The following is a 16,196-nucleotide window of genomic DNA, read 5'->3' as shown; positions in this document are numbered from 1 at the left end:
ATAGGTTGCCTTTTCATTTTGTTGATTGTTTTCTTTGTTATGCAGAAGCTTTTAGTTTGCTGTAGTCCCACTTAACTAGTTTTGCTTCTGTTGCCTGTTCCCTTGGTGTCTTTCCAAGAAGTGATTGTTAAGACCAATGTCAAGAGGCTTTTCCCGTTTTCTTTGTGAAGTTTTACCATTTCAGTCTTACATTTACATTTTTATCCATTTTGAGTTCATTTTTATGTATGTTGTAAGATAAAGGTCCAGTTTCCCTCCTTTTTATGGATATCGTTTTCCTTAACACCATTTATTGAAGAGACTCTCCTTTCTCCATGGTGTATTCTTTTTTTTTTTTTTAAAGATTTTGTTTTTATTTATTTGACAGAGATCACAAGTAGGCAGAGAGGCAGGCAGAGAGAGAGAGAGAGGGAAGCAGGCTCCCTGCTGAGCAGAGAGCCTGATGCGATGCGGGGCTAGATCCCAGGACCCCGGGATCACGACCCAAGCCGAAGGCAGAGGCTTTAACCCACTGAGCCACCCAGGTGCCCCATCCATGGTGTATTCTTGGCACCACTGTTGACATCAGTTGTCTGTGTATGTGTGGGTATATTTCTGGGCTCTCTGTTCCGTTCCATTAGTCCATATGTCTGTTTTAAAACAATCCCATTTTTAATAGCATCAAAAAAATAAAACATTTAGGAATAACCTTAATCAGGAATCAAGGAGATGAAATACTTATACACTGAAAACTATGAAACACACAAAAAAATCAGGCAGACACAAATAAGTGGAAGGACATCCCATGATCATGAAGTGGAAGAAAGAACATTGTTAAAATGTTCATGCTACCCAAAGTAATCTATAGATTCAGTGCAATCCCTATTAAAATCCTAGTGGGCATTTTTTTTTTTTTCTCACAGAAGTAGGGGGAAAAAAAGTCCTAAAATTCAGGTGGAACCGTAAGACTCCAAATAGCCAAAGCAATTAGCTAAAGGAGCAAAGCTGGAAGCACCACTCTTCATGATTTCAAAATATAGAGCTTTTTAGGGTTTCATGAATGAGATCTGAAAAGCTTCAAGAATCTGGAAATTCTACAACTGCATTTATTTTTCACGAGCAATAAATTAGGTGAAGATGTACCAGACTTGATAGCTCATTGCAAATATGACTTGTACTGGAACATCAAGAGCTCTTTAGCTACAGCCTACTACGCACCTTTTGCTGCCCCTAAATACCTTTCCTTGTGAAATGGTTTAAATTTGCCTTGGAAACACCAGCTTCCTGTGTTCTACTGCTAAGGCTACAGCATATATTTGTAAAAACTTTTCTGCTCACTAGGACACCTTGTTAATTACATATTGGGCTTATATCAATATTGGGCTTGTTGACTGCAGGCTATTTAGGAGTTGAAGCCTTACTCAGACCATCTGCCAGACCCTGCCCATTGGAAATGCTCTTCCCTATTACTGTAATGAAATCACTAAAATCATTTCCTGTTCCTGGTCCTTGTTCAGATCTTCTATCTATTGTCAATAAGAGGATATTAAAATGCTCAGGAAAGTCCACATATCCTTTTCATCTTGGTCTAGTGTAGCACATGGCTTTGTGTTGTAGTGCTGGAAATAATAAATAATGACGTCAAGCCTATTGTAATAAAAAAAAAACCAAACGGCTGCTTATTAAACTCTTTCCCCAGCTGGTTTTCCTTTGACATCATGGAATCTGTTTATAATGACTTTTATGGGTTTTCCCTCTTACTGTTCAGGGTTTTTGTGATTACATAAGAAATTGAAACATTTTGGGAACAGACCCTTTGTAGAACTGAGTTTCCTGCTCAGTTAGTCAGATTACGACAATGGGACAGTGGGAAGGGAGGATAAAGAGACTTTATTCTCCTGGAGGAGTTCTGACTTCCTGAAGTATGGACTTGCTTCCAGGAAGGAGTGTACATTGAAATCATGGTGGGTGGGTGGATGAAGACTGTATTATAGTCTACAAGTCAAGAAAATGCATGTACATGGCTTTAGCATAAGTCACTGAGTCGGTAGTTTTGTTTTGAGTGCTGTTGACCCCATACCATTTGAGGAATTTGGCAGCTCTACAAATTCACTCTTCCTTCGGGACTGTATTCGGAAGGCTGGTGGCATTTGTAAATCCATGAATTTGCTTTCTTCAAAGTACGATTGGCATTGGACTTGTCTTTCCTGTGCTCAGGAGCAAGCATTCATTTGGCCAGTCAGCAAGTACTCCTGGAGGAAACAAATCCTTTAATTCCCCCATCTCGGAGAAGTCTGTACTGTCTCACCATTGGGCGAAAAAAAATCTGCTAATGTTGTGGACCCAGGAACAAAGTCCCCAAAATGCCCTATTTTTTTTTTTTTTTAATGTTTGTTTTAGGTTTGGACGAACCAGATAATGTCCTGTTTGTCATAATCAGTTCTAGAAATAATTTCAGTTTTTGTGATTGTAGTAGTCAATATTGAAAGCGATTTGAAGACTTCTTGCTCCAGATGTACTGTTTGCTTGTTGCCCACAGCAAGTGATATCTAAATGGCCTTCAAAGATCCAGATTTCATATTTTCAGATGAACCTTGAGTAATCTGAAAATCTTAGAAGATTTTTTTTTTCTTTCATTCTATTTGGACATGTTTTAATGTGGGTTTGCTCTCTCTTTAGAGCACGTGGATGAAGACACACAATTTTTCACAACAATTCATGAAGCACTCAAGGATTATTTTATGTTCTAGGAAGTTGTACCCTGAATCTTGTGGCCCCAAAGGAAACCAGGGGGATCGTGCTGCAGAAGCCCTTTGGAGGAACGTGCCAATTACTCCGTAACCATGAGTTGGCTCTCCTTTGATGGAGAGATTAATAGTTTCCATAATCATATCATCCTGGTTGCTCTGTGCCCAGAGTTTACTTAGACTTGAAAGAAATGGAAATTAATTGGAAAAGAAAAAAAAAATGTTCCTCTCTTGCCTCGCTTCCAAAGCCTCTCATCTGGAGAAGGGATGAGAAGGAGATTCAAGGGTGTGTTGTCAGTGGAAGCCAAGAAGTTTATTTTCTTTTGCAGTTCTTGATGTAAAGATCCAGAAGAAAGTAGCTGGATAGTGGGGAGGATATAGGCATGGGAATTGGGGCACAGCTCTGCACATATAATTCCAAACAGAAGAGAAACATTTGGTAGCGAACCCGGTATATACCTATGAAGCCGTGAGTACCTGCTGCTGGAAGTAAGTGCAGAAGAAGCAAAAAAGGGGTTTTGTAGCTCACGTAATTGCCATCAGACAAATTAGATTGCTCTACTTCCACTATAGAAAAGGTGCTGTGAGCTTATTTGTCACATCCTTGGAGTTTGGGAAATATTTTCTTTGGTTAGAATCTATTCTTTTCTGGCTCTGAAATTGGAGCTTAATTCTTTTTTTAGCCCCGACTGTCACTCTGACCAGTTCTCTTGCCCTTTGTGCCAGTGCTGGTAGTTGTAATGTTGCTGTTGAGCCTCAGAGGATTTCAGTGGACAGAATTTGGTTCTTCTTGGGAGCATTGGGATATTAATAAAATGTTCTGTATCTTCAATCAGAGATGAACTTCCAACAGGTGATCAATAAGTGTTTTGTTGAAGTTTATTGAACCAGTAAGAGAAACTGAATTGTAGAACACTTCTCATTTATTCATTCATGCCACAATATATTGTGATTTTTTTGGAGTTGACACGTGTTAAGCACTGTTTGGTTTGTGGGACTAAGAAGGTGACAATTCAAAATAGGAAGAAAACAGGGAGCTAGTTAATAGGTGTTCATTCTATCAGTTCCTGAAAGTCAAGGACCATGTCACTTCCCTTGAAGTGATGTACTTTTGTTACCAGACGGAGAACCAGTTCCAAATTCAGATTCAGCTGCTCGCCACTTGAAAATCATTACTCAAGAGACAAGTGATGGTGGGAAAGGAATGGTTGCTTTATTCAGGAAGTTTGCAACTTGGGAACGTGGTGGACGAAGGTCTCAAAGACCATCTTCCCCATCCAGAGGAAGGCATGGGAAAAGGGAGGGGGTTCTATGTGCCAGAGAAGCAGGTGCCCAGGTGGTTAGTCGTTTGTCAACCTGACCCTGAGTAGATTTGCTGGCATTAGCAGCAGCTGTTTTTGGATGTAGTCAGGCTTTATCTTCGGGAAAGTTTGGTCCTTCGATGCTTAAGGCCAGGGGTCTGCACATCTCAAGGAAAGTAGGTTAGTTCTGCTACAGATCAAGAGATTGATGTTAGCAAGCAAGGAGTGCACAAGCTTGAAGCAAGTCATTAACCCTTAAGACCAATTGGGGTGCTGTTACACTTTCACTCCTGCAAGTTATCTGCCAGTAGGAGATTTGTTTTTGTTTTTTTTTTTTTTTTACTCTTAACGTGATTATAAAAGATAGATTGGCCCTTTCTTCGGTGGATATCTCCCTGCAGTTTATATGTAGGCCCAACAACAAGCACCCTTCCACCACTGGCCACCTTCAATGACAAGGACAGGAGATAAATGTTTGCCTCACCCCTCTTTGGGACCTTACAAAGATACCATCTCACAGGCTGCTCATTCCATTCCAGGGATTGACCATATCCCACCTTAAGAGGGAGGCTCTGAGTTTTAGCTTTCCTAAGCTCTCTGAATTCTCCATACAGGTATCTGCTGAATTGAGAGCTAGCCATCATGTCAACAAGCCTGCCATACCACAGCATGATGATGCCACTGCAGAGGCTGGAAGCAGGGGGTAGAGGGAGGGTTGGTCCAGGAGGCTGGAAGAATGATGTATATATAAGAGACTCCAGGGTTTGGTGCTACTGGGAGCTGAGATGAAGCCCCATCACCTAGGGAGAATTTTAGAACCTGACCCAAGCCAAAAGAGCCCAAATCCTGAATCTGCATTAGCTGTAGAACATAGATGCAAGCAATGGTGAAACAGCCAGCACTCTGGAAGCTGAGAGTTCACAGTTGGAAAGAACACAATCCTTTTCACATCTACCATGAAGTCTGATGGTTACACCCCTATGGACACCGTCTTAGGAGGAAGCTCTTTAAGACAGTAAACTTTTTTTTTGTTTTTTGTTTTTTGTTTTTTTTTTTGAGACTGACAATTCTTGAAGAATTCTTGAAGATTGGATTCTGACAATATTGATAATATCAATTTCAGTTGTTGAACCAGAGTAAATTAAAATAGATTGGATCCAAAACGAATTGATCTTTGGCTTATTAATTTTCCTATTACTAACAGATGTGGGCTCCAGAGAAATAGCAGATTTGATAAAAGCAAAATGAAGCTGTACCTTTTCACATCTGAGTAACACTATGAGTTAAATTTTGAGACGCTATAACATAGGGGAAAGAGTCAGAGGGGATGGACTTACCAAAGTTTTAATAGATAAGAGAATCTTTAGAGACGTCTTTTGGTATTTCTACAGTCAGATATATTCTGTATTCCTCTACGTAGGTTTATTTCCAAGAAAAGGGGCAGGTGATGATAGATGATAAATATATTTTTTAAAGATTTTATTTATTTGTCAGAGAGAGAGCACAAGCAGGCAGAATGGCAGGCAGAGGCAGAGAGAGAAGCAGGCTCCCTGCTGAGCAAGGAGCCCTATGTGGGACTTGATTTCATTACATTTTAGGAGGCTGGAGGTTTGCTGACTGACTTTGTATCCAGAATCCATAGGGACCACCTAATATATATGTTACGAAGCATCGTTATCTTGGAGTAAACCCAGAGTGTTCCTTTAAAAGCTGGCAAATCTAAAGGAAAAGAAATTGGAGAATTCCAAATCTGGTTTACAACCAACCTCCAATGTAAAACAGCCTAACTAGTTCGTTCGTATATTAAGCAAGCATCAGCTGATTCCCAGATACATGTCAGTGTCAAGGACTGGGAATACAGTGCTTGGAATATGGCAGTTGTTCCATAAGTGTTAATTGCCTAAATAAATGAAAGCTGTACTCCCTATCCAGAGACAGAATTACCTAAAGCTAATAAAGCTTAACCTTTAAGCAGTGGTCCCCAAAGTTTGATGCACATAATAATCACCTAAAGGTATTTTAAAAATGCTGATACCTGGCTCTCCCCACCCCACACGCCCCCTCCCCCTACATTCTGATTTACTTGGTATGCGGTGCAAACTGGGTATCAGGATTTTTAAAGCTCCCCACATGGGTCTAATGTACAACAAAGTTTGAGAGCTACTATGTTAAGGGCCTCAAACTTGCTCAAGCCCCTTCCAGAATGCCTGGGAGGTGCCTAACAATTTCAGCTGTGAAATTTTTAGTCATTTTCTTGAACGGTCTCCCAAATTGAATAAGCTTCAGGTGCTACAAAACCTGGATCCGACCTCTGTATGCTTGAGGCGTTCTTTGTCCAGTCAGCAGGTTACTCAGCCAGCACAAGCCTTTCAGAGGTATAATGTGGCTGAAAGATGCAGATTACCAGTCCTCTTATGGCTGTCACCACATGAAAACGCAACTATTATAAGCAACACCTGCCGCTTCTTGTGGGCTCATCCTTCTTGTTTTTCTGGTCCATGACTGTGACATTGGATTTTTGCAGTGCTTTCAGAAGGAGCTCCACTTTGGCGTAGAATTGGTTGCTACCAATGTCAGGGCTCCATGGGTTTTGGGGTTTTGCATTATGATTGGATTTTCATGGTTAGCACAAAGTTTCTAGCATTTCTAGCACTAGTCCTTTGCAAGAGACACACGCTCGTACACTGGTCCTTTTCTGTGTCCCTGGAGTTCTGTACCTCACCATTCTCCTTGTCTTTCCTGGGGGAGTTGCCTGGTGACGCTTATGAGGCTGATTTAAAGCTCTACAAAATTTATTCAGTGATTTTATTACAGAGACAAACAATAACCATTTCTGCTGTACATGTGGGCCAGTTGGCAAACAAAACGGCCACATGTGGAATTTCCGCTTCTTTGCCTTTGGCCACGTGAGCATCTGGGACCGTGTGTCCCTGCCTCAATGGGATGAGCATGCACACAGTCTGGAGAGGAAAGAATGGAGCAACTCACTGTGCAGGAGCGTTCTGAAGCAGCTCTGAGTTTGCTAAGTTGCCGTGTGAGCTGATTTGCTGGTATCATCTACTAAGTAAAAAGGCTACTCCTGGCTTCTTTGAGGCTTCGTTTTCCTGGTCGTGTTTTGTTGTGAGTCCTCTTGGCCCCTTAGGTGTCTCAAACGCCTACTTAGCAGGTCATATCCAGGTTATTTACACATCTGATTATCAATGGCTTGTTACCTTTCAAGGAAAAGTTACATAATACATACGCCAGAGTCCTCAGTGATGACTCAATGCAGATTAAGGGCATGGCTGCTTCTCTTTGTAAGAAAAGACTGAGGCTTTTTAAAATTGATTTCTGTCACAGTGGAGCCTGTAAAGTTTTCTGATATCTGGCACCTAAGAAAAGGTGGCTCCAACTAACCTCTTCCAGTGTGGGGTCCTGGGGTATTAATGCCATGCAGGTAGGATTTCCCCAAAGATGAAGGGATGATCTCTCCTTTGTGTCTATTTGGAACTCCTGGAGTGGCATTCCTTTTTTTTCTCCGTATGGTGTTTTTTTTCCTTCACTCTTCTAGATGGTCACATTTAGATTCTTTCAGAATATTCCTGATCATTGTAAAAGCTTGGCCACACTTCGATGAACTCAGAAATACAAAGGAGAAAGAGGTTAATCAAGTTTGCTCATTTTCCCTGATGTAGACTTAGTGATACCCTTTCATAAGAGCTTCAGAGATCATTAATTAGACAAATGGTACCAGCTTTGCTTTCTGCAGCCCCAACAAATGCTGTTTGGCTTATAGGAGAAATGACTAGTTGCACTGAACAAGGGGGGTGATAATGCCTCTTTGAATGGTACAAAGCAAACATTAAGACAGCAGACATTGGGGAAACCAAGTGCTCCTGAGCAGCAGGGCCCATTTCTCCATGCACAGTTATTTTCAAATGCTGTAAGATAATCTTCCTCCTCGAAAATCTGAACAACCAGCACGTCCTAGTGATTTGGAATGTTCTGTATTTCCATAGTTAATGGGATTTTCTCACAGTTTGCTTTATTAACGTGAGCAGGAATGCTGTCTTGCACAACTCCAGGGGGCAGCATTCACACTGTCTCTTATGAAGGTCATGCCTTCTGGACTTAGAATGCCGTGGCTCTTCCGGATAGTATTGGGCACTTCATAATTAGCTCGTAATAATAGACAAGGAAGCTTCCTATGACTTAGAACCCAAAGTTAACGAGCGCTAAAAACCTGAAGAAACAAAAAAATCCTTTGGTTTCCATAGTCCGTTATTTGAAATTTTTTGGTACATTGAGGTGAAAATTACCTGGGATAAGTGAGTTCTGGGACTCTGGTCCTCCTCTGCCAATCTCTGTGACTTTAGGTAAGCTATAATACATAGCAAATAGAAGGCTTTGTTGTGACCAGTACTAATTGGGCCGTTTTGCTCAATGTGTTTGACCATAAGCCAACATTTCTTGGAGTAATAATGGTGGTGTTCAAATAAAAAATAGGGTTTCCAATTGTAATTTTTAAAAGTGTAATTGACAATTGAAGTAGATTTGCATAAAGCTGCGTGTAACCAGACGTGTGCACAGCTCTTCCCGGAAAGCCATTCGGGTGTTCAGAGATGAGTGCTCACTGAAGATGTCATGTTGTGAAGATTACGTGCTTTTTGGAAGATTTAGTAGATTTGGATTTTGAGGACTCAAGAGATTATGTCCTGGCCTGATCTCTCTCCCTCATCCCTTTGCCTCATCAAATTTCCATTTGAACATGAGTAGAATCCCATATGGCCTGTAACATCTGAGGTCTTGTATAAACACCTCTGATTCATACTCAGATACATGGGTCTTTGACCTTTCTGATAAAGGATTACAGAGAGCATTTTGTTTTATCATCACATTTTCATTTCTCTCACATAGTCTTGCTTATTTTTGTATTCATTCATTCTTTCTCAATAAACATACGTTGAACATCTTCTCTGTCACAGGTGCTGTGTTGGATCCTGGGCTGTAGGGATGAAAAGCACAGTCCTTGCTCTGGAGGAGTTTATGGTAAAGGAGAGAAACAAGGAAACAAATAATTATAATCCATAGACAAGAGTAAGCTCAGGGAGCATTCCCGCTGTGACTGTGGCTTCTGGAGTATGGTTGCAGTTTGTTTCCAAGATCCCCTTTAATTAAATTGCAAAATGTAAACTAAACATATACTCATTCATGGGCATTCAAGCCAACTCTCATCTTAGTAAGACAGCACAGCGCTGTCGGAACAGCTAGTTTCGGGTTCTTTTTCTGCCCTTTATAAGCTGTGTAAGTCTGGGCAAGTCACTGAACTGTTCTGTCTCCATTACTTTAAAGACCAAAATAAGCAATATAAATAAAAGTACTTTGTGAAATGGAAAACACTATATACATTTAAGAATTTTTTTAGGGAAAAAAAAGCAGTTCGCCACATGCACATACACATACTGAAGAATAATAAGCACAACTTTTTTTTTTTTAAGATTTTATTTATTTATTTGACAGAGAGAGATCACAAGTAGGCAGAGAGGCAGGCAGAGAGAGAAAGGGAAACAGGCTGCCCGTTGAGCAGAGAGCCCGATGTGTGGGGCTCGATCCCAAGACCCTGGGATCATGACCTGAGCCGAAGGCAGAGGCTTAACCCACTGAGCTACCCAGGCGCCCCAATAAGCACAACTTTTACTTTGGGCTCCATTTTTTTTTTTTTTTAACCTGAAAAGACATTCTTTTTTCCTCTGAAAGGATTTTTTTAAATCATACATAGAAACTGGATTGCGATTCTCAAAACCATTCTTCCTTTTACCGGTCTTCAGTCACAAGGCAATTAGAAATTATGCATTTTATTTTATTTTTTTAAAGATTTTATTTATTTACTTGGCAGACAGAGATCACCAGTAGGTAGAGAGGCAGGCAGAGAGAGAGGAGGAAGCAGGCTCCCCTCGGAGCAGAGAGCCTGATGCAGGGCTTGATCCTAGGACCCTGGGATCATCACCTGAGCTGAAGGCAGAGGCTTTAACCCATTGAGCCACCCAGGTGTCCCAAAAGTATGCATTTTAGACCCTCAGTTTGTGTATAGGATGGTACTAAAATAAAATCCCTATAGATGATCCTCAGAATAACTTTGCAGAGAATGATTTTCTCTGAAGGGTGCATACTGTATGCACTTCAGTCTGACTGGACAAAAAAGAAAAGTTCTCCATGCATTCCATACAGTATACACCTGCATTTAATGTATTACTCAACAACTCACCACTAAAAATTCACCATGTCTTTTCCCATCTTTAGAAGTATAACACCTCGGGACTACAACTTTTAAAAGATAATTGTGTAGATGATGAATACTATCATGGCTTTTCAAACTTTGATGAGTATTTGTATAAGGATTTGGAGTTAAAACATATATTAAAATAAATGTTCTTGTCTGTGGTGATACTCTTCTGCATTGAAGAGCCACAGGGAAAGGGAAGATGAAGGAAACTTGCAATTACTGAGTGCTTCCTATATGCTAAGACCAAATCTAGAGGATTTACATACATAAGCATATATATAAAACAAAAACACCTGGCTAAGTTAAAATCTTTTATTCTTCATAAGAATAAGAAAAAATTAAAATGTATATAGGGTTAAACATTTTACATCAATTTTCATGTACACTACCTAAAAATAGGATGGGGGGAAACAGGAGTTGCCCACATGTGGGTCAACTGTTAAGTCCAGAAACATCATTTTAAGCAAAACTGTGTATTTGCACAACATTAAAACTATACATTTCAACTTTACCCTCTCTCCTGAACTGCCATGCATGTAGCATAGTTGTAGGGGTGAAAATAAAATGATGCTACAGGCTACTCTCAAACGCTTCCCTAGAATGATCCACGTACAGCTCAGAAACACAATCAGCATGTTCATACTGATTTCATCTTCCTCTTAAAAATCTTTTGCTTTTATTTTCACTTCTTAATTAATAGATCTCTGTCCATTGAGATGCTTAATTTAAAATTTAGGATCAGGGGCGCCTGGGAGGCTCTGTGGGTTAAAGCATCTGCCTTTGGCTCGGGTCGTGATCCCAGAGTCCTGGGATCAAGCCCCGCATCAGGCTTTTTGCTCTGCGGGGATCCTGCTTCCTCCTCTCTCTCTGCCTGCCTCTCTGCCTACTTGTGATCTCTGTCTGTCAAATGGATAAATAAAATCTTAAAAAATAAAATAAAATTTAGGATCATACTTTAAACTCTCCCTACCCAACTCTCCAATTAGACCTAGTTGGTAGATTTTATATATTATTTCCTCTCTGTCTTCTGGGTTACATTCTGTGTAACCTACCACCACCCTGGACATCATCTTTTCCTGCAATCCTTCCTTCCTTTATGTGTCATTACTTTTCTCCAGGATTATTGGGATGGCCCAACTTGACAAACATCTTGCCTTTCCACCACTGTTTATCCTTCATTTGCTAATTAATTTGCCCATGTCTCAGATTGGCCACAGCCTTTCTTTGCTTTAAAGCAAACTACTGTTTACAGAGAGAAATTTGCCCAATCGACCCAAGTATTTTGAGGCTAGCACAGTACATCTCTTATTTGCCATTCCAGGTACTTACTTACATAATCTGAATATAAGAATCTCATGAGGGAGATAATAACATTTCTTTTCTGGATACAGAAAGGTTCAGACAGATTAAGAAATTTGATCACATAGTAAGTGGAAGAGTTGGGATTTGAATTGAATAAAATAAATAAAATAAAATAAAATAAATAAATAAAATAAACCTATTTCCTTACCTAAATATGCTTCTTTTCCTTTATTACATGAACATTGAACTGCCCCCATACAAAATGCTGTTATTAGTTTTACTTGTTATTTTCTCAAGGAGACACACGAAAGGACAAAGCAAGTTTCCAGCACTGGAACACTTTTGGTCATATGGGTAATCTGAAGGTATAACACCCATGCAATCTTTCTGAAAATCGTTTTTCAAGGATTTACTTCAAGAAAATAAAAAATTAGCTCACAGGATAGAAGAAACAGTAATTTATGGGTCAGAACCCTTTTGTTTGATGAAAAAGGGATCAAGTCAGCTGCGGCTGGTTCCAGATATTCAAACAATGTCATTAGGTCCTGCTTTCTCTTTCTCTTTCAGTAGTGCTCTTCTCCATGTTGGTATCACTCTCAATAAGTCTCCTCTGGGTGACTTTCATTAGCTATCATCCTTCAAGGTTAAAGATAAAAGAGTTTCTCTTCTTCTAAATTGTAAACAAGTTCTTGGGCCTGATTCTTATCGGTCCAGATTGGGTCATGTGACCATCACTGGCCCTTCCTCCTTTAAACTGGCTAAAGGCTAGCAATCCTCTGCCAGGCGATGTTGAGTCATGTGACTGTCCTAATAGTGGGTAGGCAGAGACAGAATCAGGTTCATCCAAAGCAAGTGTACTGAGTGTGGGAGTCAAGAGGGAGTCCCCAGAGGAAAGAGGTTCTGTTAACAGAGGAAGAGGGAATAGATCCAGAAGTCAGAAACAGTAATGTCCTCTACCAGCAATGAACCAATAAACAAGGAAAATTGTTAGTTGAGATCAAATCATCACTGATAATGTAGTATTTGATGCAATCACTAAACGTTAATGTACTAATAATTTGCAAGTAAAATTTCAACACACATTTGAGGCTCAGTAAAGATTTGTTGAATGAATGAGTGAGGCATTAGGAGGTTTGAGATAGAGTGGACTGGGGAAAGAGAAGAGCATTCTAAATTCTTTGTCTTGTTAAGGAGAAAGGTTATAGTTACTGATTAATCTTGGTGTTGACCGGATTATATACATTGAAGTGTGTTTACTAAGCATTCAAGAATAATCACTATTGAGAAAGGAAAAAAGATAACGGAATTTCTAAGCTACTGGATTACGAAGGGAGAGGGGGCCACAAAGAAAATTTGGTCGATCCAGCAAAAATCTGGTTGTGAAAGGAAAAAAAATAATGCATTTAATACTCATGATTTGAATGTGTTAAATCCTATTATTAAAAGTAAAGATTTTTCTGTTGAGATGAAAATCAAATTTTATGTTGTTTAAAGGAGACTGCAGTGACAACACACAATAAAGGGATGGGTAAAGAAAACCTAGGTAAGTGATAAAATAGAGGGCAAGAATCAAAAAACTAAATAGGATTCAAAGCAAAAAAATTTAAAGGGACGCCTGGGCTGTCTTACAAGTGGTACAACTAATAAAATAGCATGCCTGTCTCAAGGGCTAACAATGAGGATTCCAATCCTTTGAGACAAGGATGCTATTACATCTTCATTTTACAGACAGAGAAACCAAGGCATGAAAGAGTTAAGTAAGTTGCCTGAGGTCACCCAGCTAAATAAATGGCAGAACTGCTTTTGGCCTCACAGCCCATGTTCTTAACTCCTATGCTCTAAATGCACACACATGTATAGATTTTTGTACCTTATAGTAAAAAAGAGCTGGGCTCTTTGTATTTGGTTCCCATCTTCTTCCTGGGCTTCTAGGAAGACTGGACTTGACAGCTGTCTTGCGCCTGGCATGCCACCTCACAACTCTCTTTCCTCTCTGGTGACAGCCGTAGACAGATGGTGGAGGCACAAGATGGAAGTTACCCGAATCCCTGACTAACCGCCCACCCAGAGAAGCACATGGAGGGGAGCTGCTCTGCAGAATCTCCCAGTGGGTGTTGGACTTAGAGTGAGAGAGAAATAAACCTTTATTGTCTCAACATAATAAAGGGATAACTTGTTCCTGCAGGATCGCTTACTCTGATTAGTATGTGCCCCCAAACAAAGAATTCATATTCTTTTCAGATGTAATAGAGTATCCATAATATTAGATAATGTAATGAGCCACAAAGAACATCCTTACAAATTTCCCTAAGCAGAAATCACACAGGCACATTCTCTGACTCTAGTGCTCTAGTGTAATAAAGGGAAAAAAAATTAAGGGAGAAACTAAAAGAACATAACTGCATGGAAACCTTTCAATAATGGATAATTTTCTAGGAAAATGTTCAATACTAAAATTACCTCATAAGGAAGTAGAGAACAGTAAAAGGCTAAGAATATTCACATTGGAAAGGTAGTAAAAAAAACCTTGTTTTTTTTACCCTTGTCTCTGTCTCAAGGCAACAGAAAATGGTGGGAAATTTCTAAATAATTCTACAGAGATTACAAAACCCTGTTAACAGAGCTGGTTAAGAACAGTCATACAAAAAGAAAACTACAGGCCAGTTTTTCTATTAATATGGATGCAAAAATTATAGACAAAATGTCAGCAAATAAAATTTAGCACCATATTAAAAGATACATAAATATATATATATATAAACATGATCAAAGTGAGTTTATCTTACAAATATTTAACATTAGGAAATCTTTTAATAGATTAATAGATTTTTAAAAAGATGAGCTATGTCATCATTTCAGTGAGTGCCAATAATTCACTTGATAAAATTTAACATCTATTTCTGAGAAAAATCCCTCTGTAGTCTGAAATAAAAGAAAACATGATACCTATAGCAAATATGATTCTTAATTAAAACATTAGAAATATTGCCATTAAAGCCTGGAACAAAACATTAAGCATTATTATTAAGCATTGTTCTGACAATCGTACCTAATACAGTAGGATGAAAAACAGATACAAGGTACAAATATTAAAAAGAAAAGATTAAAAATACTATTATTTTTATGCAGTTTGTTTTTCATTAATCTTTATTTTTTTACAAATAAAGCACAGAAACAGAAAACTGCATAAAACCAATGTGCATCTTATTGAATTATTAAAAAGCAAATACTCCCATATCCATCACCTAGTGCATGAAATAGAACTTTGCCAGTCAGCCAGAAGTCTGTCTGTATGCCTTCCCCCAAAATAAACCACCATGCTGACTTTTATGATGATCACTTATTTGAAAAGTGCTGTTTTTTTCAGGTGCCTTTTCAGAGGATATGATTGTGTACCCGTGACCTATTAGAATGGGTGAGCCTTGTGATGGGTATCAGAGCACGATTGCATGGGGGACTGGGTTTTATATGCAAACAATGAATCATGGAACACCACTACATCAAAAGCTAGTGATATACTGTGTGCTGACTAACATAACACATAAAAAAGTAGAACCAATGAAACCAGTAGAATGGACTTCGCTCCTATAATTATTCTCCCACTTTCTGAATCATCTATTTCTTCTGCCCTACGAGATCCTTTTTTCTTTAGTATTTCCTATCTTTTTTTTTCTTTTTTTTTTTTTTAGTATTTCCTATCTTGACAATAACCAAAAATTGCCCCCGTTACCCCACGTCCCCCTCCGGCTGCAAGCACATTGTTTCTGCTCCTCTACAACAAAACTCTTCTGAAAGAGTTGGCTCTGGCCTGATCCCACCTTTGCTCATGTCAACTGGATTCCCTCTGTCCCACACCACTGACAACTGCCCTTTTCGGGGATCCCAGTGACTTCCCTGTTGCTGAGTCCAGGTTATAGTTTTGTCGTTCACTTGAAGTAGCATTAAAGGCAACAGACAGTTCTTTCCTTCCTTTCCTTTCCTTCCTTTCTTTCTTTCTTTCTTTCTTTCTTTCTTTCTTTCTTTCTTTCTTTCTTTCTAAGTTCTTTTCTTTTTTAAAACGCTTTCTCCTCTTGGTTCTCGAATACCATGTTCACCTGCGTTTTCTCCCTCCTTGGTGTCATCCCTTCAGCCTCCTTGTCCTTCTCTTCTTAGCTTCTGAACATTGGCATGCCCCAGGGCCCAGTTTTGGGCCTTTTTCTTATCTCCTTTTTTTTTTTTTTAAAGGTTTTATTTATTTATTTGGCAGATCACAAGTAGGCAGAGAGGCAGGCAGAGAGAGAGGGGGAAGCAGGCTCCCCACTTGAGCAGGGAGCCCGAAGCGGGGCTCGATCCCAGGATCCTGGGATCATGACCTGAGCAGAAGGCAGAGGCTGTAACCCACTGAGTCACCCAGGCGCCCCTCTTTCTTATCTCTTGATACATTTTCTCCCTAGGAAATGTCACCTAGCCCTGTGATTTTATGCACTGTCTTTATGTATGATCATTATACCCATGCCTTCTACATTTATTTCTCTGTCCATGATCTCTTTGGGAATTTCAGACTCCCATCGCTTATGCCTACATGACATTTTCATCTGGATATCAGGAGGGCATATCAAACCTAGA

The sequence above is a fragment of the Lontra canadensis genome, unplaced genomic scaffold (genome assembly GCF_010015895.1).
Source record: "Lontra canadensis isolate GAN:19392208 unplaced genomic scaffold, GSC_riverotter_1.0 scaffold74, whole genome shotgun sequence".
Classification (NCBI taxonomy): Eukaryota; Metazoa; Chordata; class Mammalia; order Carnivora; family Mustelidae; genus Lontra; species Lontra canadensis.
This window is presented reverse-complemented; position numbering follows the sequence as displayed.